The sequence below is a fragment of the Hypanus sabinus genome, chromosome 2 (genome assembly GCF_030144855.1).
Source record: "Hypanus sabinus isolate sHypSab1 chromosome 2, sHypSab1.hap1, whole genome shotgun sequence".
Taxonomy (NCBI): domain Eukaryota; kingdom Metazoa; phylum Chordata; class Chondrichthyes; order Myliobatiformes; family Dasyatidae; genus Hypanus; species Hypanus sabinus.
This window is the reverse complement of record NC_082707.1, coordinates 48,930,319-48,955,987: the sequence shown is the minus strand read 5'-3', so window position 1 is coordinate 48,955,987 and position 25,669 is coordinate 48,930,319. Positions and strand designations below refer to the sequence as shown.

Sequence of the window (25,669 nt, the reverse complement as noted above, 5' to 3'; positions counted from 1 at the left end):
CTAATCTTGTCAATGTCCTTATAAACCTTCCTCTGCATTCTTTCCAGTATAGCCATATTTTTCCTATAACAGGGTGAAGAAATCTATACTCAGGACTGCAAGTGTGGCCTTACCAATGATCTATACCGGGGGTCGGCAACCCGCGGCTCCGGAGCCACATGTGGCTCTTTTACGTCTGTGCTGCGGCTCCCTGTTGCTTTGGGAAATAATTGGTTGTGGCGACCCTTTTCCTGGCACATCCGAACCGACTCACAATTAGATAGCCTACGGGGGTTTGCGAGCACAGAGCTTTGGAGCCTCTGCGCCATGGGGGGCAGGTTGAGGGAGGCTTAAAAGTGAGGCTGAAGATTTCGAATAAAGTTTTTTCCTTCGACTGCAGTTACCGACTCCGTGTCGTAATTTTAGCGCTGCGTGTAGCACACCGCTACATGGTCAGTATTTAATTAAAATGTATTTTATGTTAGTTTGTTAGTTTTTGAAATGTAAATCTAAATTTGAAGATTATGGTGATCTTGTACAATCTAAATAAGACGTTGTGGCGACCCATTTCCTGACACATCCGAACCGGCTCACAATTAGCCAGCGTTCCGGCTAAGGGAGATAGCCTACGGGGGTTTGTGAGTACTTGTCTTTTGCAGCATCCGCGCCCATGGGGGGCAGGTTGAGGGAGGCTTAAAAGCAAGGCTGTTTAGTTCGAATAAAGCTATCTTTTATTTTGACTGCAGTTTACTGACTGCGTGTAGCACACCGCTACAACGTGTTTTTATCGCTGGCTGTCCAGAGGGGAGGTGCTGAAATGCTTTGTCGCGTGTCTGGAAGAAGTGAAAACTTTCCTGGGCAGCAAAGGGCTCAACTTTCCTGAGCTGGAACAGCCAGAGTGGCTGGAAAAGCTACACTTCATGGTAGACATGACAGCGCACCTGAACACGCTGAACACAGCTCTTCAGGGGAAAGGACGTACAGCCCTGCACATGTTGGAGGATGTTTTGGCATTCGAGCGCAAGTTGACGTTGCTTGCCAGAGATTTACAGAAAGGCACATTGTCTCACTTCCCCAATTTGAGAGAGTTCAAACAAGGTCACGACATGATAAATTCAGAGTATTTACATTCTGCAATCATCGCAATGCAAACATCATTTGGGAAACGCTTCTGTGAGTTCAGAGAGGAAAAAAACACATTATCCTTCCCGGTCAGTCCCCTAAGCATCGATCCATCCCTACTGAATACGACTGCATTGTCAGGTGTGAGTCAACCTGAACAAGTATGATAAATATTTTAATTGCCTATTATTTTACGTATATTCATATGTTTTCATTGTTCAGTGAAATAGTCCTTTTATTTTTCAGGTTGACAGCTGGCTGACGTTATTTTTGGTTTGCTGCTGGCGGCAAATTTAAGTTTGGCGTTTTTCATAAATACAAGAAGGACTCAAATAGACGTTGAGTATTTTACTTAAAAGTAACCTTCAACCCAACGTCTTTTTTTCGGAGTTCAAAATGTTTTTGTTGCATGCAGAAATGTAATTTCATTTTCTCTGCAGGAGTTCATCAATTTCATAAATGCAACACATTATAGTTTGTTTATACATAGCATAAAGGCAAAACAAAACATTGTATGCAGTGTTATTTCATTTTAAATATCAAACGGGTTTTGCGGCTCCCAGTGTTTTCTTTTCTGTGGGAAACGGGTCCAAGTGGCTCTTTCAGTGGTAAAGGTTGCTGAACCCTGATCTATACACTACAACAGAATCAGACTATCTCTGTAAATACTGGTAGATCATGTCCCTCATTTGTCAAATACTGATAATGTCAGGGAAGCATCCTCCCATGGAATGTATGGGGATTCTCTGGTGCTCTGGTTTCCTCCTACAGTCCAGAAATGTACCAGGGTGGTTAATTAGTCATTGTAAATTGTCACATGATTAGTTTCGGGTTGAAATCAGAGTTGGCAGGGTTTGGTAGAGCAACACGGCTCAAGGGGCTGGAAGGGCCTACCGACTTTGCACTGTGTCTCTAAATAAAATTAATTAAAAATATAAAAATGGCTGAGATTTTCTCCAATTGTTCTTCAAACAGATATAGTCTAATGGATTCCATGAAAGGACAAAGAGACAACATTTTCATATTGCTCATGTAAAGTGCAATAGACTGTATTGCTGAAGCATATTCCGGCAAATCATTCCAGAAAAAAATAATGTTCATTGAACCTCCTCTATTTCTGTAGTTTATTCCAGGGACTCTCAACTCTGAAAACTCTGACACTTTAAAAAGACAGTTAATCCTTGCAGATATGCAAAGGCTAACCCAACAATTTATAAATACTTACTTAAAATAATGCATATACTTTTATGAGCACAATTTAAATTGTAGAAGATCATTAATGACAACATTATAACAACATTTCAGCTTCAACAAACCTATATGAAGAAATGCACTTCTGCTCTGCATCAAGCGCCAAACTGCTGAAACTATAGCACTGGTTTGATATTTATCCAAAGTTTCCAAAATACAAAATTTCTTATTTTAATCTTGTAGATTAATGGTTCAATTATGTAATTTACTTGACATCACATTACCAATTATAGAGGCACAGTTGGTTGGATGCCCAAGTGAAAGTTATTGGCTATCAACATTGAGTCACTGATTAAAGGTTGGAGTTACTTTAAAATGTGAAACTACTGTTTGGTAATCACTGCTGCAATATCAAATCACTGAATGTTATGCTAGTTGAGTCATTTGCAGGTTTTTGAAAGGCAAGTTCCTTTAATTTCCACCAATAAACCACAATAATCCGGCAATTTGCCATTTGGATTGTTTCATTCAAGTATACCCATGCCATCATCAAAAGTTCAGAAATTCAATTATATGTAGACAACATATGGAGGGAAAAATTGCTGAAAAATCTGGATCAGGAAAATGAACATTTAGTTTCAATATTGAAATTGTAGGCAAAGGTCCTGAATTTCAGTTCAAGAGAACACCTCACAATTAATGTCTATACAGGCTTACAGATAGTGCTAATTTTATTAGCCATGATGAGACATTTCTATAAGAGGACCTTTCAAGAAAATATGTTTGGTTACTTTCATTCATCTGGTAAAACCATTTCAGAACTGTCAAACTGAGAGCAGTCTTACTTTTGGCAATGATATATTATAGCATAAATTTGGCAATGTAAAACACTGACTTCACAGCAGGCTGTTGAAGATTCTAGCAGTAGGTCTACAGGGTATTTAAGTATTGCTGATTAATTATATCTGACGGCATAGTCCAATGTACTGAATACAATGGATGGTTAATTGATTGACTACCAATTGATTTAAGCGCCTGTGGACTATTTTTAATGGATATTAATTGAAAGTTGATCAGAAAAGCCAGCTATTAATCTTGTTCTTTTTTTTTTTGCAGTATAGTATATCTTTTAGTTGCTAACAAGTTTTGGAGTAGTTTTATTTTTTTCTAGAAACGATATAGTTGCAGGAAATCCTAATCAGTGGAATTACGACACAGTAAGGTTGAGGGTACAGCAGGCTGCAGGAAATAGGTCTCAATTTCAAAATATTTCTCTATACCAATGAAGCAGGTTTGGTAATGATATTCACTACTCTTATTGATTAATTATTGGACTTAGGTGTATACTGACTTATTTCAAAATACGGAGGTTGCACAATAATGTTGTTAATAGTGAAGATGATTCTTAGAAAGGCCAGTCTTACTTAATCTGTGACTGACTGAGTCTGATTATTTGATCTACCGTTAGGTAGATTCTAAGACTTACTTTACTGTTCCCTCACAACACCAAGCAACAGCTACTCCTTAACTTCTCAGTGCTTGTAGTATTCATGTCCTACAAGACTTTTCAACTGTCCCAGCCTCATCATTGGATCTCAATAGAATTGCTTATTATAATCTCCTTCCTTTAAATACCATGGACAACCTCAACAACCTCTCCACCACCCCAAAATGTCAGGACTGAAGCAAGAAGCAAAGTCTTTGTCAACACTTGTGTATGTATGAGCTTGTTCTAACATTCATACCACTGGCACAGACTGCTCTTACAACTTCAGACCAAGTTTCCCTTACAGATGGAGAAAAACTCTGGGCTATTAATGTACATTTCACATTGATGTGCCCGACAGCTTGCTGTATGCACATTAGACAGAATGTACCATAGATAACAACAGTGGTTATATTTTCAAAGAAGTATATCACTGGTTATGCAATGTCTTGGGCTGCCCTAAAGTCCTGAAATGTGCTATATTTTAGAAACTAGAGTAAATCAATATGAAAACTGATACAAGTTGAGTCTACTTACTCCTGAGTCTATGAGAGATACTACTTACAAAGTTGGGCAGTTTTAAGATTTGGGTGGTAGTGTTTTATCTACTTATTCATTCAGAGGACAAGGGAGGTTCAGACAAGGCCACCATTTTTTCCATCTGTATTTTTTTCCTGACCCAGCAGGATATTTCATACAGTGGGATAGACTCTTCAAAGTCACCTGGAGATACAAGAGACTGCAAGAGCTGGAAATCTGTGGTAATGGACAAAAACTTGAGGAACTCAGTGGGATAGGCACTATCTATTGGATGGAAATCGACAGTTAATATTTCAGGTCAAGAGCTTTCATCAGAACTAGATAGAAAGAGGAAAGATAGCTAGCATAAAGCAGTGGAGGAAAAGAGAGTTAGCAAAAGCTGATAGATGATAGTTGGATGCAGCGGAGGGAGGGGGAAGAGTAGGGATCATGCAAGAAGTTTGGAGATGATTGTTGGATGTGTTGGAACTGAAGAAGATGGTAACTGATCAGAGAAGAAAGTGAAGTATAAGGATGAAAGTGGTGAAGTGAACTAGTGACAGAAAATTGTGGGTGATGGGCATATTGAGAAGGTGAGAGATAGGGTGATGGAACCCAGTGAGATAAGGGAAAATGTACAGAGGGGAGTGGCTTCCAGAAGTTAGAGAAATCATGCTGTCAGGTTGGATACTGTCAAAATGGAATACAAGGTGCTGCTTCTCTAATCTGCATTTAACCTAACTAGGTAGTACAGGAGGCCATGGACAGATATGGCAGTGTGGTAATGGAAGGCAGAATTAAAATGATTGAAATGCTAATCACTGGGAGATCCTGGCTGGTGCAAGAAACAAAGTCAAGCCAACTTTATTGTCATATGTACAAGTATGTTAAAGCACAAGTGCAATGAAATGCATACTTGCAGTAGCACCACATGCACATGGCATCATATAAACAGAATTCACTACATAAACAGAAATTATCCACCACTTTACGAGGAAGGAGAGGAGGAGAATAAAATAAAAAGTCCACTTCATTGTAAAGTGATCATAGTGGTCATGGTCCTGTCAAACTGTAGTGATCAGGGTTTTGCTGGTTGATTCAAGAACTGAATGGCTAAAGGGAAGTAACTGTTCTTAAACCTGGAGGTGGAGACTTCAGCTTTGTGTCCCTCCTGTCTGATAGTACCTGCAAAAGGATGGTGGGAATTTTTGATAAATTTTGCCTTCTTGAGGTATTGCATCCTGTAGATACCACTGTTGCTGAGGAGGTACATGCCTGTGATGTATTGGGAAGAATCCACTACTTTCTGCATTCCTGCACATTCAAATTGCCACACCAGACTATGATGCAACCAGTCAAGATATTTTCATAAGTATGACCATAGAAATCTCTGAAAGTGCAGGTGACAATCTGAACTTTAACCTCCTCATAAAGTAAAGACAGTGACACACTTTCCTTCTTATTGAGTCTATGTGTTAGCACCCGCCGAAGATACGCAACAAAGCAATTCCCCTAAATCTGTAACACGCACAACACGCTAGAGGAACTCAGCAGGTTGGGCAGCAGCCGGGGAAATGATCAGTCAATGTTTTGGGCCGAGACCCTGGCTCCCACCAATGTAAAGGCAGGAGCACCAGATGCAGTAAATGTCTCTGATAGATTCAAATGTGAAGAACTGTCTCTGTTGGAAGGACTATTTAGAGCCCTGAATGGTGCTGAGGGAAGAGAAGTAGAGGCAGGTGTATCACATAGCATGATTGCAGGAAAAATGTCTGGAGTGCATTGGCGGGAGGGGCAGCAGACAAGGGATCACAGAGAGAGCAATCCCTGGTGAGAGAGAAATGGAACGGAAGGTAAGATGTTGTCTAGTGGTGGAATCCCATTGGAGATAGCAGAAATTCTGGAGGTAGATATGTTGGATGCATAGGCTTGTGGAGTGGTTGGTACAGAATAAGAGAACTCTGTATTTGTTATATCTAAGTGGAAATTGGGTGAGGCCAGGCATACAGGAAATTGTGGAGATCCCTGTATGGGTAGCAGTAGGGTGGGGACACGTTTCATGAAAAGGGTGAACAGATCAGGAATCTTAGAGTGGAAAGCATCCTCACGAGAACAAATACAATGGACATACAGGAACTAAGAAAGGGAATTGCATCCCTGCAAGAGACAGGTTGGGAAGAGGAATCATTGAAGTGAATGTATGAGTCAAATGAGTTTGTAGAAGATTTCAGTGGATAATCTGTCTCCAGCGATGGAGCCAGTGTGATCAGGAAAGGAGAGAGAGGTGTTAGAGTTGGATTAAGTGAACTGAGAGGTTGGCAGGAACTTGGTAGCAAAGTTAATGAAATTGTTGAGCTCCACATGAGTGCAGGTTTAGCATTAGCACATTTGCCAGTATAACAGAGAAGGTGTTGAGTGTGTAGGTTTGGAACATGGATTACTCCACTCATCTAGCAAAAAGGCAAGCATAAATAGGGGCTACTGCTTTGGCCCAGAGAAGGTAGGAGGAGCTGAAATAAAAATTGTCAGAACACACCAAATCAATAATATGGAGCTGACGCACAGTTGCAAGAACACATAACTTTGGATGACAACTTTGGAAATCCTTGTAGACCTGGTGTACTCATAAGTATTTGGATAGTAAATTGTTACAAGAATGGTAATCGTAAATTATGTTATTTTAATCGTCTTTTTAACAAGTTACTATTAATAATTTTGAACAGTTTTCTAAAATGCTCCATTTATTTAAATGTCACTATTATCATTTTATTAATAGTAAACAATGAATACATGTAAATAAACAACAGGACATCCACTTTCCTTAAAATTCCTAATATTACTAATTGATTAATCAATAATAATCTCGGATCAAAATGGCACACAAGAGAATTTTTAAAAAGATTATCACCTATGGGCTCAGCAAATAACCCTGGGGGGGGGGGGTGGTACCCATGTTGAAGATGTTGGGGAGGGTAGAGATGTTCTCAAGAACATCCCACATGTTCCTAATGTATCAGCTACTACCAACCCTCGTGGCTGTGCATTCCAGGCGCTTACTACTCTGTAAAAAAGTTACCTCTGACCTCTCCAAAACCCTCCTCCATTTATCTTAAAAGAATATCTTCTGGTATTTGCGATTGCCACCCTAGATGAAAGGCACTGTCTGTCCACTCTATCCACTTATAAGCTGAATCATGTCACCTCTCATCTTCCTTCATACCAAAGAGAAAAGGCCTATTCTCCGTCAGCTTTTGCTCATAAGACATGTTCTCTAATGTAAGCAGCATTCTGGTAATTCTCCTCTATATCTTCTTTAAAGTTTTCACTTCCTTCCCATAATGATCTTCAAAATTATCTTCAAAAGAATCTAAATGAACAATTTTTTTGAAAAAATATGACTCAAGCATGACGAGCCACCTATGCTGTTCTATCCAAAAGCCTATGATCTCTGTTTAGAATTAAATTAATAATTGAGCTGCTTCTGTCCTCCAGGAGAGAATTCCAAATATTCACCCCTTTTCTCACTGCAGAAATTTCTCTTCACTTCAGTGATAAATGACCCATCACTTAAAAAAAAGATCTCTGGTTAGAAAACATCCTCCCCACTGAGCCTTCTGAGAATTAAGTAAGTTTCCGTGAGGAGCGTCATATTAGACTTTGTAAAATACTTGATGTATATCTGGAAAGTCAAAATGACAATTTAGCTCTTTCTGATCTGATACAATGTGGGGTCTGTGTGTCTGTTAGTGAGTAAGCACTATTATAATCTGTAGAATGTTGCTAGTAGTTGGATTCTTTCTTAGGATCAGGCACCATTAAAATGTGAATGTTAATAAAATGGTTTAATAGTTGGATTGATGGATTAACCTTTAGATTTGGTCTTATTGCTTATATGTAGACATTAATGCCCATTTGAAAGCTTAACGAATGCAAGGAGTGACCATCACGAAGTTAAAATGATTTATGGTATGAGGACTGTGTTGATGGATGCATGATGCTCCATTGAGAGAAAAAATAGAGTCTGTCTCTGTATCTCTGCACTTGTGAAACTTGTATTTTGGGGGGTGCCTTTCCTGGCTTTCCTTTCCTTCACCAAGAGCTGGAGATTGCGATCTGTGCCCAGGTCCCGAGAGTGGTATCATGAGTGAATCGTAGTTCTCAGACAACAGCCACAATTACGTGGCGACTAACAATCATGAACCCCAAAATCTTTAAGCCTTGCAGAAATCTTTGTAGAAACTTCTGTGACTTGATATATAGTATTTTGCATATATTTGTGTTTTCTATTTTATGATAATGAATCAAGTTTAAGTTACTTTTTTGTGCTTGTATGCTAATTACCACATATACTGGACACTTAAATTGTCGGGACTGATGAATCCAGCCCCTCACCTGAGGTCACCTCATTTTACTAAATTCTAAAGAACTATCTCTCCTCATGTGCCAGATATACCAGCCCACGAAACAGTTTGCTGAATCCTCATTGAACTTTCTATATACCATTATATTCTTCTGTTAGTAAGGAAATCAATGATGTACTTAACATTCTGAGTGCGAACACATCAAAATACTGCATCACTTTGCCAGCAAAGATCAACGCAAATTTTGCCTTCCTTGATGCTCACTGAACCTGCATGTTTACCCCAATGCCAGGTATATTATCAAACCCAGGAACTGATGATCAACATCACTTCCCAATCTCTCATAATTTAAAAAGTACACTGCGATTCTGTATTTCTCTATCAAAATGGATAAGCTCACATTTTTCACATGGTGTTCCATTTGTCATGTTCTGACTTATTCATTCAGTTTACCTATTTTTCTATTGATATCATTTGTATGCGTGCCACTGCTTGCATTCCAACTTAGCTTTGTGCTGTGTTCCTGCAAATCTCTTGGTGGGTTACAAGAAACAATGAGAAACAATTCCAATACAGACAGGCAGAGTGCCAAAGAAATCTCTTCAAAAATCCCCTAGAGTTGGGGCTGGGAACTCTTCAATTCCAGCTGTAATAAGTTGATCCTAACAGGCACCGTGCCTCATAAATCTGAGCTTAACTGAGCCAGAATGCTTTAGGAGTGCAAACCCATGAAATTTGGAGCTGCTGCAGCACCAGCCTTCATTCTGCAAATCCGAAACCTTCCAAATCAGGCCAGTCAGTATTTTAAAAAAGATCTTAAAGATAGCTTATACAAAAATAAAAAGAAGGTCATTCAGTTTCACTGCTCTGTGCCAGCATATAATATCCACGCAATTCACATTTTATAACTTCTAATTTAAAGGTAGAGCCTTCCATTCCTTCTTTTTTCTCATGCACACGTCTAACTTCTCAGCAAACAGATTATTCTATTCATGCTGCTTCTTAGTAGTGCACTGACACATAGTAAGAGCATTGATGAAGTGTATATGGATTTTAGTAAAGCCTTCTACAATATTTCCCATAGTAGGCTCATTCAGAAAATTAGGACACATGGGATCGACTGAAACTTGGCTGCATGTATTCAGAATTGGCTTGCCCACAGAAGGCAGAGGATGGTAGTAGATGGAATGCATTTTGAGTGGATTTCCACGACTAGTGGTGTTTCACAGGATCTGTTCTGGAATGCCTACTCTTTGTGACTTTTAGAACAACTTGGATGAGGAAGTAGAAGAATGGATTAGTAAGATTACAGGTGACATCAAGGCTGGTGGTGTTGTGGATAGCGTAGAGGCTGTGGTAGGTTACAACGGAATATTGACAGTATACAGAGCTGGGCTGAGAAGTAGCAGATGCAGTATAATCTGGAAATGTGTGAATGAAACATATTGGAGAGTTTAATTTAAGGCAGAGTACAGGATTAATGGCACGATCTTTAGACATTTGGAGGAACAGAGGGAGTCTTGATGTCCACATCTATAGGCTCCTCAAAATATCCGTGCAAGAGGATAGGGTGGTTGAGAAAGTTTATGGATTGAGTTCAAGAGTCATGAGGTAATGTTACAGCTCTATAAAACTCTAGTTTGACCACACATGGAGTATTGTGTTCAATTCTGCTCACCTCATTAAAGGAAGGATGTGGAAGTTTAGAGAGGGTGCAGAGGAATTTACCAGCATGCTGTGGGATTATGGAGAAAGGTTGAGCAAACTAGGACTATTCTGTTTGAAGCAAAGGAGGATAGAATGTAAGTTGACTTGATAACACCATATAAAATGATGATGCATAGATAGAGTGGCTTTTATTCAGGGCAGAAATAGGTAATATCAGAGGGCACAATTTTAAGCTGATTGGAGGAAATTATAGGAGGAATGTCAAGATAGGTTTGGTAAGTGTGGTAAGTGCATTGAACTCACAACTGGGTGTAGAGGTGGAGGCAATCACATTAGGGGCATTTAAGATAAGCAAATGGATGAAAAAAAGTGGAGGGCTTTGTGGAAGGGAAGTAAGTGCATAAAAAGAAACTTGTTTTATGGCATGTTATAGTTCTGCTCACCACATAATAGAAATTATATAGAAATTATCTGATTGAACACAAGGTCGATTTGCAAGAAATTAAATATGGCTGGAGAATTTTAGTCATGAAGAGAAATTGATTTCACTGTGTTGTTTTTGTCAATATGGACCACTGGAAACAATGAGAGTTTCCGGTGAAGTTCATCATTATAAACTTCTGAGAAGTCTAGAAATGGTGAATAGGAAGGATCTATTTTTTTTAACAATGAGACAGCATTTTGGATCAAAGTCTTTACTAAATGATTTGGAGAAGGGAGTTTAGGAAAATATTGTTAACCCAAGATTTTGTAAGGCATCTGTAATTAACAGTCTAATAGTTGATAAAAACAGTAAGTCAAGTCAAGTCAAGTCGCTGTTTATTGTCATTTTGACCATAAACTGCTGGTACAGTACACAGTAAAAATGAACCAATGTTCCTCCAGGACCATGGTGCTACACGAAACAACACAAAACTACACTAGACTACAGACCTAAACAGAACTACATAAAGTGCACAGAACAGAGCAGGGCAGTACAATAATTAATTATTAAATAAATAATCAATAAACAAGACAATAGGTACAATAGAGGACAAATTTCCATGTAATAATAAATGATGTAGATGTCAGTCTAGACTCTGGGTATTGAGGAGTCTGATGGCTTGGGGGAAGTAACTGTTGCACAGTCTGGTTGTGAAAGCCCAAATGCTTCAGTAACTTTTGCCAGATGGCAGAAGGGAGAAGAGTTTGTATGAGGGGTGCATGGGGTCCTTCACTATGCTGTTAGCTTTGTGGATGTAGTGTGTGGTGTGAATGTCTGTAATGGCAGAAAGAGAGACCCCGATGATCTTCTCAGCTGAATTCAGTGTCCATTGCAGAGTCTTGCAATCCGAGACAGTGCAATTTCCGAACCAGGCAGTGATGCGGCTGCTCAGGATTCTCTCGATACATCCTCTGTAGAATGTGGTGAGGATGGGGGGTGGGAGGTGGACTTTTCTCAGCCTTTGCAGAAAGTAGAGATGCTGCTGGGCTTTCTTGACTATGGAGCTGGTGTTGAGGGACCAGGTGAGATTCTCCGTCAGGTGTTCACCAAGAAATTTGGTGCTCTTTACGATCTCAATGGAGGAGCCATCAAAGTTCAGTGGAGAGTGGTCACTCCATGCTGTCCTGAAGTCAACAACCATCTCTTTTATTTTGTTCACATTCAGAGACAAGTTGTTGGCTCTGCCCTAGTCTGCTAGCCGCTGCACCTCCTCTCTGTAAGCTGACTCATCGTTCCTGCTGATGAGACCCACCACGATTGGTGGGTAATCGAGCTGTGTATTGCAGCACAGTCATGGGTCAGCAGAGTGAACAGCAGTGGACTGAATACACAGCCCTGAGGAGTCCCCGTGCTCAGTGTGATGGTGTTGGAGATGCTGCTCCCGATCCAGACTGACTGAGGTCTCCCAGTCGGGAAGTCTCATACATATAAAATCTTTTTGCATGAAGAAGAAGAGCCATAAATTCAAAAATCTGGGACTAGAACAAAGAAACAGGATTAAACTAAATACCCCTTTATGTTGGTTGGTATGTATAGGGTAGACCTTACAATCTCCTTTATTTGTCATACATTTCTATGATTATGTGATTTCATACTTGCCTCAACTATTTTTTGTGTTGGTGAACTTTACATAATAATCACACATAGGATTAAAATATTTCTCCTGAACTTTTAAAAAATTTATTGGTATTCATCATATATGTATGGAATCTTATTCTACCCATAACTATCACATTGTCTAGTCCACAAAACGGCCAGAATCTTATTCAAGTTATCATCAGCTTTTCATTTTCCAGATTACATGTTCCAGCCTCTTCAATATTTCTGTACTAAATGTAGAATTCCATAACACATATAAAAATTTATTTACATTTTCCCCAGTCCTCTATTTCTTTTTCAGATAATAGGCGTGATGAGGCATGCTGTGTGTAGTTTAACTGAGACTCTATATGCTTGAGCAAGAGTTTTCTTTTATTCAGTTTAATCCATTTACTAATGAACTTCAGTAAAGCATCTGCTTTTCTAATAGTCTTTTTAACCATGATTTTACCAAAAATAATTTGTCTAATTATACCCCAGGTTAATATATTGCTCTAACACATTTACATTCTTATTTTCCAAAGAGTTAGAGACATCGCTATATCTTTTTGCTAATATTCACCACCACACATTTTGCATTAAAAAATAATTAGACATACCAGTACTTCATTTTTATTAATGTTGTGTCTTTAGTCACAAAATTCTCATCTAAACTACAGACCTAATTTTCTAGCCCTGCTTTCCTGATGAAAAAAAAATCTGCATCGCTAATACATCAAAAAGGACATAAAAGTTCTCTTTAGTATTGTCACTATTGACCATTGCATTTTGTTGTAACATCCTGAGCAACATCATAAGTGATGAACTATAATATGTAAAATGTGTTTTTTAATCAAGCTCAGTGGTCAGTTGTAACTCTCTGCCCAGAATATTGTTCCAACAGTGAAAACCAACACCAACAGATGCTGGAAGCCTAAACAGTATCTATGCTTCTTTATCCAAAGGTGCTGCCTGACCTGCTGATTGTTCTCCAGAATTTTCTGCTTTTACTCCTGACCATAGTTTCACATGGTCCCAATCAAAGGACAGCAGCCTTCACCCTTAGAATAGACACAGGAAGTGCTGAGTTCTTCCAGTAGTTTATGTGTTGCTCCAGATTCCAGCATTGCCACTCTTTTGTGCCAATCTTAGAATAAACTCCTTATGCCGGTTATTTTTTCTGATATCAACCAAGATGATAAACAACTCAGTAATTCACTTGGGCTTGTTCCAAATCTTTCATCAAAAGTTCAAGAAGAGAAGGATCAACACCAATCATTCCCGGTTGTTTTTAAGCATAACCAATGAACAATAAAATAGAGGATACTGTAAGAGTGCAATGGATCTAAGTGTATCATAAGAACAAAAGAACATAAGCGATAGGAGCAGGAGTAGGCCAATCGGCCCCTCAAGCCTGCTCCGCCATTCAACAAGAACATGGCTGATCCAATCTTAACTCTAGTTATCACTGAATCCCACAAGGCAACAGAGCCAACCAACAGGGCACCATGCCGCCCATTTTAATTTATTATTCATCCCGCCCAAACCCATGTGATCACCCGGGGAAAAAAAACGATTTGCCAATTGAGGAGAAAAAATCTGGAAAATTCCTCTCTGACCCATCCAGGCTGTCGAAAACTGGCCCAGGAGATCACATGGCTGATCTAAACCTAGCCTCATGTCCACTTACCTGGTCGCTCACCGTATCCCCTAATGCCATTTTTATCCAGGAAAATGTCTATCTCCGTTTTGAATTTATTGAGTGTAGTAGCTTCCACAGCTCTCTGGGGCAGTAAATTCCACAGCCCCACTACCCTCTGAGTGAAGAAATTTCTCCTCATCTCAGTCCTGGAACGGCATCCCCTTATTTTAAGATTATGCCCCCTAGTCCTAGTTTCACCCATCATTGGGAACATTCTCCCCGCATCCACCCGATCAAGCCCCTTCACAATCTTATATGTTTCAATAAGACCGCCTCTCATTCTTCGGAACTCCAATGAGTAGAGTCCCAATCTACTCAACCTCTCATCATACATCAACCCACCCATCCCCGGAATTAACCTAGTGAACCTTCTCTGCACTGCCTCGAGAGCCAGTATGTCCTTTCATAAATATGGACACCAGAACTGCACGCAGTACTCCAGGTGAGGTACAACTGCAGTAAGACCTCCCTGTTCTTATACTCCATCCCCCTAGCAATAAAAGCCAGCATTCCATTGGCCTTCTTGACCACCTGCTGCACTTGCATACTAACTTCTTGTGTTTCCTGCACCAGGACTCCCAGATCCCTTTGCACAGAAGCACTTTCCAGTTTCTCTCCATTTAGATAATAACTTGCTCTATTATTTTTCCTGCCAAAGTGCAAGACCTCACACTTGTCAGTATTATATTTCATCTGCCAGATGTCTGCCCAATCACTCAGCCTATCTATGTCCCCCTGCAGGGTTTCAATGTCCTCCGTACTCATTACACTCCCTCCCATCTTTGTGTCATCAGCAAACTTCGATACATTGCACTTAGTCCCTTTCTCCAAATCATTAATATAGATTGTAAAGAGTTGGGGTCCCAACACCGACCCCTGCGAAACACCACTAGTCACCAACTGCCAGTCTGAGAATAAACCATTTATCCTCACTCTCTGTTTTCTGTTAGAAAGCCAATCCTCCAACCATGCCAGAATATTATCCCCAATCCCATGATTTTTTACTTTAAGTAATAATCTTTGGTGTGGCACCTCGTCAAATGCCTTTTGGAAGTCCAAATACACCACATCCACTGGTTCCCCTTTATCTACCCTATATGTTATGTCCTCAAAGAACTCCAACAAATTTGTCAAACATGACTTCCCTTTTGTAAAGCCATGCTGACTTTGTCCTATTAAGCTATGTTTATCCAAATGCCCTGTTACTGTTTCCTTAATTATCGATTCCAACATTTTGCCAACCACAGATGTTAGGCTAACTGGCCTATAATTCCCAGCCTTCTGTCTATTGCCCTTTTTTAATAAAGGAGTTACATTAGCATTTTTCCAATCTGCCAGGACCATTGCCGAGTCCAGCGAGTTTTGAAAAATTATCACTAATGCATCCACAATCCCGACCGCCAATTCCCTTAAGACCCTAGGATGCAAGCCATCCGGTCCAGGGGATTTATCCACCTTCAGTCCCATTAATTTATCAAGTACCATTTCCTTGGTGATTTGAATCGTAGTTAGCTTCTCTCCCCCTAGAGAAGTGGGGATATTTTGAGTGTCCTCTACTGTAAAAACTGATACAAAATATTTGTTCAGCGTTTCCGCCATCTCCATGTCCCCTACCATTAATTTCCCGGTCTCATCTTCTAGGGGACCAACATTTACTTTAGCCACCCTTTTTCTTTTTATGTAACTATAAAAACTCTTACTATCTGCTTTTATGTTTTTCGCCAATTTACTTTCATAATCTACCTTCCCCTTCTTAATCAATCTTTTTGTTATTTGCTGCTGATCTTTAAAAGCTTCTCGATCTTCAATCTTCCCACTAGATTTAGCTACCTTATATGACTTTCTTTTTAGTCGTATACTTTGCTTTATTTCTTTACTTAGCCATGGATAACTATTTTTTCTTTTACACCCTTTTTACTTCAGTGGAATATATTTTTCTTGATAGTTGTAAAATAACTCCTTAAATATACACCACTGACCAAGTGCCGATCTACCCTTCAATCTATTTTCCCAATCCATCTTAAGAAATTCCGCTCTCATACCATCATAGCCTCCTTTATTTAAGCTCAGTATGCTTGTTTGAGATCCAACCCTCTCATCCTCTAATTGAATATGGAATTCGACCATGTTATGGTCACTCATTCCAAGGGGATCGTTTATCAAAAGGTAATCTAATGGAAAATATCTGTGCACAATTTTCTCCACTTGCAACTGTGCTGATCAGCATTATCTTTACATGATTTTGTAGCATTTGCTAGTGTTTTAAAAAAATGACTGGAGAGGAAAATCAGTCCGCAAAAGTGAACAAACAGTTTGAGGTGGAACATGATTTATGGATTGGAGAGACAAAATACAACCTGAGCCGAAAGTGAGATATCATCTAGCAGATTAAAGGGATGCAGAAGAAAAAAGCATTAACATGTGGTACAACTAAAATCAACTGTTACCTTTCAGTTAGCACTCGGATATGACTCACTGAGAAAAAAACTATAGGAAAATACTGCTCGACAAGCAACGTGATGGAAACCAGGTTCTCCAAGAGCAATGTGCAGAGATTAAGACTCAATAACAGTGTGGATTTCACCATTTCAATACAAATAGCCTACTGTTTGAAAAAAAATCAAATTGTGACTGCATAATAATTTTTTTCCAGAATATAGCTTGATCTATTTAATGTCATATTAGTTTCAGATTAAGGTGTTTGTGAAGCAAATTCATCTTGAATCAATAAAACCATTCAGAACATGTTTCTTTAAAAAAAATCGACCAAGAATTTCAAAGCTGCAGATTTGATTGATTTGTATGAAGCATGGTAATAAACTAAGAATTTATTTGGAAGAAAATAAGCAGCTATGTTTTTGACTGCCTACCCATGACACTTCAGATAATAGATATCTAACAGATTGCTGTTATCTACATATTTTTTATTTGACCAAAGATAAAATCGTTACTGTTGAATCTTTCACATGACCCAATTAAAGGTGCGTGAAGACTCACACACAAAAGAATGAGTGTGACTGCAATATCTGACAGGCACATTGAAAGATTGTGTCAAGCTAGCCACTACATCAAAATCACACTCCCTCTGAGCAAAATGAAACATGAGAACATTATCGTAAAGATGCTCATAATAAATGGAAGAAAAAAGTAGGGAAAAATGATAAATAGCCAAAAATATCTATAATCTGAGTACAATTAATCAAATAGTTTGAGTAGGTTACAACTTGTTCCTATCCCAGCTGTGTGCTCATGAGCAAAATTTCATAAGTGATTTTCACATATATTAAAAAGTGGCCTATAAGTTTGTCTGCACAGTGTCATATGTAATTGGATTGCACTGGAGAAGATTCAAAGGAAATTCACAAAGATGTGTTCTGAGATGGAGTGTTTTATTTGTGAGGAGAAACTGGGTAGACTGAGTTTGATTTCATGAAGCACTGGAGGCTGAGGGTGGAGCCCAATGAGGTACAAAGGCAAGGGTCGAAGAAATATTTCCCCTGACTAGAAGTGTCTATTACTAGAAGGCACAGGTTTAAAGGTAAAGCTCATTAGATTTGAAGGGGACATCAGAGACCTTCACCCACAGTAGCTGAAATCTGGTGGTCACTGCCTGAGAGGATTGTGGAGGCAGGCACTCTCAAAGTTTTTATCAGATATTGAAGACAGCACTGGAAAATACTATAATATTGCTGGAAAGTGGGACGAGAAAGGGCAGGATCTTAATAGTCTGTAATAGGTATATTATGGGCTGAAAGGCCTGATTTTCATACCATAAGCTGTATGTCACTGCAGAAGTGACAATCGCATTAACATATTTCTGACAGAGTTAAGTCTATTCATTAGTATGGATGTTATGTCCAAAATTTTTTCCACCAAGATTTTCAACCGCATTGATTTGAATCATTATCGATGATTTTCTTGAACAGAAGAATTCACTTTTCATAATGTTGAAGATTTAAAATTGAAAATTACTTGAAAAGTCAGATTCATTTGCCCTCTATTCATCGACAGAGCTCTTCATAACCTACTAAAAGAACACCCCTCAGACTGATCAAGCTCACATTTGTGTTGCCTCTCTGGAGTAAAACAACTCTTTTTTTGCTTAACTCCTTCTGGTATTTCTATACATTGAATTTTGAGGGCAACCTGCTGAAACTGCTTCATGGGATGAGATTGTGAAGGCCCTTGGGTTAGTCTATTTAAGGAGTGCTATGATATTTGTTTATCTGAAGTTAGAGCTGAATAGAGAACTGTTACTACCATGGGAAATATGGGTCTAAATATTGCCCTGTTAAGCAGAGTGGCTTTGCAAGAGGGATCCCACTATCGCACATTAGGAAATAGTTGTTTCAAACAGTTTTTCAAAAAGCTTTTCATAGGGTCAATTTAGATATTGCTAACATTCTAACACGGAAAAATGGTGCAAATAACTTCCTTGGCCTATGATGCTTGAAACCATGCATTCAATGCAACTAGTATAATTCAAACATTGATTTCCTGTAAATTCTCAATAATTGTTTGTGATTTTGAGAAAATTCTACAATTTCCTCAGTTTAAATTTTTTACAGAACCAATTAAACTGTGGAAAGTAACGTTTTTATTGATTAGTTACATCTCCAAGGGACTTTGAATTATGAATTACACTGTGGTATAAGTATTTGCAAAGGAAATATCTTTCATTAATCAATGATGGAAAGGATTATAATGTAATTTGTAATTTTATATTTGATGAGGAAATCTCCACTCTTTTTATTGATGCAACAAAATAGGATTTGAGCCTAGCCTTTCAATCTCTTTTGTAGGATAAGTTTTGCCCCTTATTGATTCTAATTTTAGAAGCATCTTACTACCAATAAGAAATTGAAATTCTTGTGATTAAACCTCATTTGGATGCTGCTGATGTAAGTTAATTTCTGCCAATGTAGCTTTACAATAATGGTAAGATTTTTCAGCAAGTGGGTTGAAAAAAGCAATTAAAGCTGTCGTTGAATGGATGAATGCTTCAATTTCCCTTGTTGCACCGTGTGCATACATGACGATGCATGTCAAATTCAAAACCATCCTAAATAGAATTCATAAAATGATAATTGCAAGATAAATTTAATATAGCAGCATAACATATTTTTGAGAAGAAGCAGGACAAACAAGTTGAACATTTAACTATTGGATTATCAGTGGGAAGGCTCACCTTGGAGGAAGGGGATTGATGTCCATCAGAACGATGTTGCAGAGCAAAATACTTGCACAAGGTTTGCAACATACTTGTGAATGACAGTACAAATTATTTTTTATTTCACACTAGAGTGATTCATGCTAATCCAGTATCCACCTGGAATATTATATTGCTGAACCCCACATCACAATTTACCTGGTCTTGGTACAGTTGAACACGTTACACTAACATCCAATATTGAGCCAAGACACCATGAGACATTTAAATTATTAAACTTAAGTAATTTAAACTTCAAAAGTCAATTTAAACTTTAAACAAATTGTATTTTAAATCTCATATTAGGCCTGCAATGCATATTGAAATCAGTAAACCATGGGATCCATCTTACTCTATTTCTGACGCTGTGGAGCCCATTGCTGGACTTGCAGTTCTGAATCTGCAAGTCCAAGACTACTGTGTCTGACAGCACCAGAACAGATGTCCTGGTCTTACTGCCATTTAAGCAGATTAACATTGATGGTTCTGTTCTGAGCAGCCAGCATTAGCTTGCAGATTCTAGTCCTTCTTTCTCATTTTGGTCAGCTGGGATAGGAGTGAATGAATTTTTCAGAACAAGCATCATGTCCATTTCCATTGAAGAAGTCACTGATGCACTGTTCCCAAAGGGCTACTTATCCATCTTCAACCATGTGTAAATAAAGAGTAGTGGAAATGGCAGCAGTTCCTTGGGGGCAAGGGATATGATTGATGACTGGTGGTGCTTTAGCTGCTCACAGTCAATCTTATAAAGGAGCTCAAATGCACGTGATTCTTTTCCTCAATTTAAAATGGCCAATAATACTCTGGAAACAGGTTAAATTTCAAAAGGAGGCACTCAGCTGCTATTGCCAGACACCTCAGTTTTTCACTGATTGCCTGCCAAATTTGCAGCAAAAAAAAAACACTCATTTGGCTTTTCCTGTGACATTTTCACTCTCTGAGTCTGAGGCTAATCTATCTGATCTACAGATTTCCATGTAGTTTATGTGCAAACAAACAGAGCAGATTGTGGTGATAATCTGTATTCTTTAATTATATTGTACTTTCTCTATAGGGTAAGCAAGGAGAACCGTGCACAATATTCCGGGTACACTAACTTCATTTCAGGCCTGCACTGGCAGACACTTCCCAGTTTCTACCCAGAAGTCACCTACCACTCACTTCAATCTCATCACTTGCAGTCTATTTAAACCCAGCTCTCATCCACAGATCTTGTACACCCATCAAACCACCCTGCCTCAGTTAGTTGCTCTAAGCTTTCAGTTACTTAGTTGTAATTCTCTGTTCTCTCTTGTTTTGAGGTCCCTCATGGCATGTTATTTCCAGCTTATTATTAAAGTTATTGCTCATTGCTAAATTGTCTCCACTGCTCTGTGTTTGGGTCAAGCCTCCTCATTTCCTGACATCCTCTTTATTAAAAGGAATCTCTCTTTATTGTTCAGTCCTGCCAAAAGGTTTCACGCTGAATCATTGACTTTACTTTTGTTCCATAGATGCTGCCTGGCCTGCTGAGTTCCTCCAGCATTTTGTGTATATTGGTCGGATTTCCAGCATCTGCAGATTTTCTCTTGTTTACTTTTATTAAAAGGTATGCCCCAATATGTTGGAAGATATGGACAGTAAGCACTCTATACTTAGAAAAAATGTTATGAAAAACTAAGAATAATTGAACTGCCATTCATCACAATTAAAGAATGTCTTTTAAAACAAGAAAACTCTCACACATACCCTCCCCAGTATGATATTAAATCATTGTCCTAACCTTGCACTAACATGTAAAATTGCACATTGATACATTATAATAATTTTCCTGATATAAATCTATGGAGGCTGCATTCAGCTTTGGACAGTGGCCTTGAATAGCTCTTAACCTTGACAATCTGACTAGATGGAAACATGTCATCATAGGCTGATTGATAGGTAACAAGACACTAGCAGAATGGTAATGATGGGATCATTCTAGGAGCACACAGCTGTATCGCACTCCACTGAGCCCTTGCCACCTTCCCAGTGGGCCATCTCAGCAATCCTCATTCTCGTACTGGAGCAAATAGGGCTTGATTGTTGCTGATGTTAAGCTCTGTAAGAAATTCCATCTGCTCTGTGTTAATTTACCTCATAGGCATATTGCTTAGATTTGTTCTTCCTTTCTAACACTCACTGCTCACATCAACTGTTCCATGTCCATGTGCTCAGTACTCTCTGTGAACTTCTCCTTAATCGCTGTATGAATTAATTAATAACTATCATAGGTTGTGTTTTGTAGTTATTTTTTCTCTCAGAAAGAAAATATCAATAAATGTGTTGTGTGGTATTGGCTCTTTATTTGCAGTTTAAAACCTTCATGTGCTTTTAGTTCTGTCATTACTCATTTTCAGGGAATGCAATGAGAAGCTTTTTGATCAGTGGCCTGGGTTATATACATTGTTTTTTCATACTTTGTAATCATTTAAAAATGCAATAAAAAAAGTTTTAAAAAAAAACAGAAATTCTTTACCTGAGCGTTCTTGGCAGAAATCTCATTCATTCATTATGGTAAAAGTAACATGAATTCCTCAGAGCCCTGTGGAGCTCAGATATCGAGAGCAATGATAGTCCCAAATCGAGTGGTTTCTGGATCTATGATTTTTCCCGATGTTGCCGTTTATGTAATGACTATAAGAAAATTGAAGTTAGTGACTGGCTGACAATATATAATGGTGTTGTGCTTTCTAAAGATCAATAGCCTGAAGCATATGGAGGTGTAGGTGTGATTCTTGGAAGTCTTGGGGGGAGTGATAAGTGCTTACGCATGCATGGATGTATGTGAATATTTGGTAAAATTCTTGATTATTTTAAGGTAAGGATGGGAGTGTATTGTGTGGAACAGCATGTGAGTTGGCAGAACATGTAATTTAATATTAAATGCATGGACCTCAAGTCACTGTGTAGGATGATTAAATATCTAATATCCTTGCTGCTAGTCTCCTTTCATTGATTGATTTGCTGTCTACTCCCATTGCAACGTGGCATGAGGACATTATGTGTTGAAGAACCTTCTACTGCACCCCATTAATCCAGAAATTCCAAGCCAGATCAGTCTTTCAGAGAGTAAAATCCAAGAAAGCATCTGGCCAAATATTGGTAATGGTCAATGGGGACCTGTCAAATATCTTTAGCCTCCTAAGGAAGTAAATGAATTGCTGTGCTTTTTTGGCCATGGCATCAAAATAGACCATGATCGGTTATAGGTGAACATGCTCACTCGTAGAAAATGCTCAACGTTCCCAACTTTACCCACTATTGACATGGACAGAAGCATGTACACTGCACCCACTTCCTAAAGTTATTAACTATTGTTGATGCATCATGGCTTGGTATGTAACATACTCATAGTTTGAACACGGGACAGTGGGATGATGTAATGATCTTGAGAGTGGGATGATGTAATTGTCTCATGACCATGGACTGATGTTATGTCACGTGATGACATATTCCAAATGGTATTTAAACCAAGCCCACAGTCTGTGACGCAGTTCTTATTCTTATTTTTGTGCAACGTTGTTGTTGCCGGTTGGAGGTGTGGAGGATCCACCAGCTTTATTTTTTGCACGTTTATTTTTCCCTTACAGTCCAGTATCAAGGAGTAAAGGCATTACAGGAGTTATCCAAGTTCAAAGGATTGGATTAAGTTAATGGGGAATGATAGACTTTTGTGACTTCGTTCAGGAATTGTGGCAATCACATTTGCGTTAAACCCCTGCAAGGTGGGGAAGGTTTGTGCAGTGACCACCCTCCAGTCAAAAGGTCAGTTCCTTTTATTTCTTCGTGATTTCTGCAAACAAGTCATCTCCTGGCTGTGGGTTCGGCTGATTTGTCATTACTTCGAAGGAGTCGTTTGCTTCGGGGGAGTCTCTCCTTACTGACTGTATAAGTCGCATGGACTTTTCTGAATTTATCACTTTAAGTCTGTGCTTGGATGAGAACTTGTTAAGAACAGTTTCTAAGTTTGACTATTTGTTAGATATTTCCACCTAACTGTTAACTTACATTTAAGTTAGTCGTTTGTTTACTTTTCTAAGTTTTGAGCAGAGGTTAATAAATCACGGGATTTGTTTTAAACCCTGTCTCAGTTTCACATTCATTGGTGTTGCATTTGTAATGGGTACGATAACTGCTCTTCTCATGACCACAATAAATTTAGAGAGTTGTGGATACAGCTGAGAACAACATGACACGACACAGAGTTATCCTTTCCATGGACTTCTCACTCTCTCCGTAAATGTGCCAGGAAAAACAAAGACTCTAGTCACCCCAGACATTCTCTTTACTCCCCTCTTCCATTGGGTAGTAGATACAAATGCCTGAATGCACGTACCACCAGGTTCAACAACAGCTTCTACTCCACTGTTATTAGACTATTAAATGGTTCCCTGGAGCAGGATGGACTCCTGACTCACAGTTTACTTAGTTACAGTCTTGCACCTTATTGTCTACCAACACTGAACTTTCTTTCAAGCTGTTATATTTTATTCTTATGGTTTTACCTTGTACTTCCTCAATGCATTGTGCAATAAATTTATCTGTATGAATAAAATGCGAGACAACCTTTTCACTGTACCTCAGAATACTGGACAATAATAAACCAGTTTCAATTCTAGTTGTGTCCTGAATGACTGAGATAATTGCTGTCATCCAAATATTCCTTAGCTGTTCTCTGTTGGAGATGTATCATTGGGATACTGTGATTCCACTTTGGATACAAATGCATCGATAGCAGAAGCCTGAGTTTTCACTGCAGCAATCACATGTCAGGGGTTTTGGATGGAGCTGTAGCAGAAAATCAGTCAGCAGAGGCTGCAAAATTGTTGGTTACTGAAGTGCGCCTCACTTCTATGCTCAGAATTATTGAAAGTGGATTATTGTACAAAGCTAGAATAGAGACACAAGAAGCTGCTGATGCTGAAAACTGCTGGAATTGGCTAAAACAACACCTGTGGAGGAAAGAAAAGTGATGGATGGAGTTTTTGGATGGGATCCTGCATCCAGACAGAAAGTGTTGAGGAAAGCAGCACTTTTGAGGGAAGAATATAGTAGCAAGAGGGAGGATTGAGAGGCAAGATGTGCAGGTGATAGGTGAAATTAGATGAGGGGGGAGGGTGAATGTTTGGGGCAATGATGGGCAAATGGAATCAGAAGGAAGAGGGAAGGAGTGAGCATTGTAACAGAGAATGATAGCTGTTTAATGAGAACAGATAGACACCTTCATTATCTGGTTCTATCTAGTGTTTCCATGCCATCCCCCACATTCATCTTTTTCCACATAGCAGCCTCACCACTTCCCCCCTCCCCATCTCAACCTGGCATCATCTGTCGATCATCCCTTTCTCATCTGATTTCACTTGTCTTCTACCAGCCTCTGTCTCCTCACTCCCTCTCACTTCCAGATACTGGCTTTACCCACTAAGCTCCTCCAGCAGTTTGTTCTTTTGAATAAAGTCATACAGGTCTGTGAATGCACAATCCAATTTACTATGCATGCTACATCCGTAATCAACCATAGCTTCCAGAAAACTCCAAAAACCATGTCCAACCATCTCAGGCAATGGTCACACTCCAAAGCATCGTCATAACATGTTTAATCAATACCAGCTAGCTTTAACTGATGCCAAGTGGTGCAGATCGATAACATATCATGTCTTTTTTTTTGATTTCCAGTGCTTTCCATATTGGCTCTACTTCTTTTCAGAAGAATGGATTTGCTTCAAAAAAAAAGAGTTTAATTCTAATAAAAAACAAATAAAAGGAACCCATATTAATAATACTCGTTTCATGAACCTTAAGAAGTTATATTACAATTTATGGAACAAATGGCATCATCACTGAATGCAGTCATTTCTGCAATGCACTTGTGCTTAAGCAGAGAAAGGTACATCCTTCCTATATCAATTGAAGTTATCTATTCCAAACTGAGCTTCTATAAGTTGTCTAATTTTCCAGAGTTAATTGGGCATAAATACCATAACTAAAAATATGCCATCAGTTATTAATTCTATAAATCACAGATTTTCTTCAAGATAATTCTTGTGCAACTATTCAAAAATGTAATGGTATAATAGTCATTTTAGATAGTGAGTGAATTCACTTGAATCAAAGATTCAGAGACAATGTTCTATTATACAGTCTGCATTGATTAAAGCATGTGCTACAATTTCATTAAATTCATATTTAGGAAGATCTGTTGTTCAGAATGTTAAATCAATTATTGCAAGGTTTGCATAATTAATTAATATACAAATCCATTTCATGGATCCCTGCAAAGGATATCATGGTTATTGATTACATGCACAGCTGTGGCTAATGTTGTGTACAACCACCTTATTAACAC

General features: G+C 38.7%; 1 long non-coding RNA gene across 2 annotated transcripts in view; it reads left to right on the top strand.

Annotated features, from left to right (window-relative positions):
• The window catches only part of LOC132404680 (uncharacterized), a 60,355-nt gene extending 39,501 nt beyond the window's left edge, over positions 1-20,854 (top strand). The window contains exon 3 of one of the 2 annotated variants that reach the window (XR_009515642.1): positions 20,796-20,854. This is a non-coding gene — a long non-coding RNA (uncharacterized LOC132404680). Of the gene's footprint in view, positions 1-1,347; positions 1,659-20,795 lie in introns of those variants that run through there. The other variant, XR_009515643.1, reaches the window with a different exon arrangement.
• Positions 20,855-25,669: the final 4,815 nt, after the last annotated feature.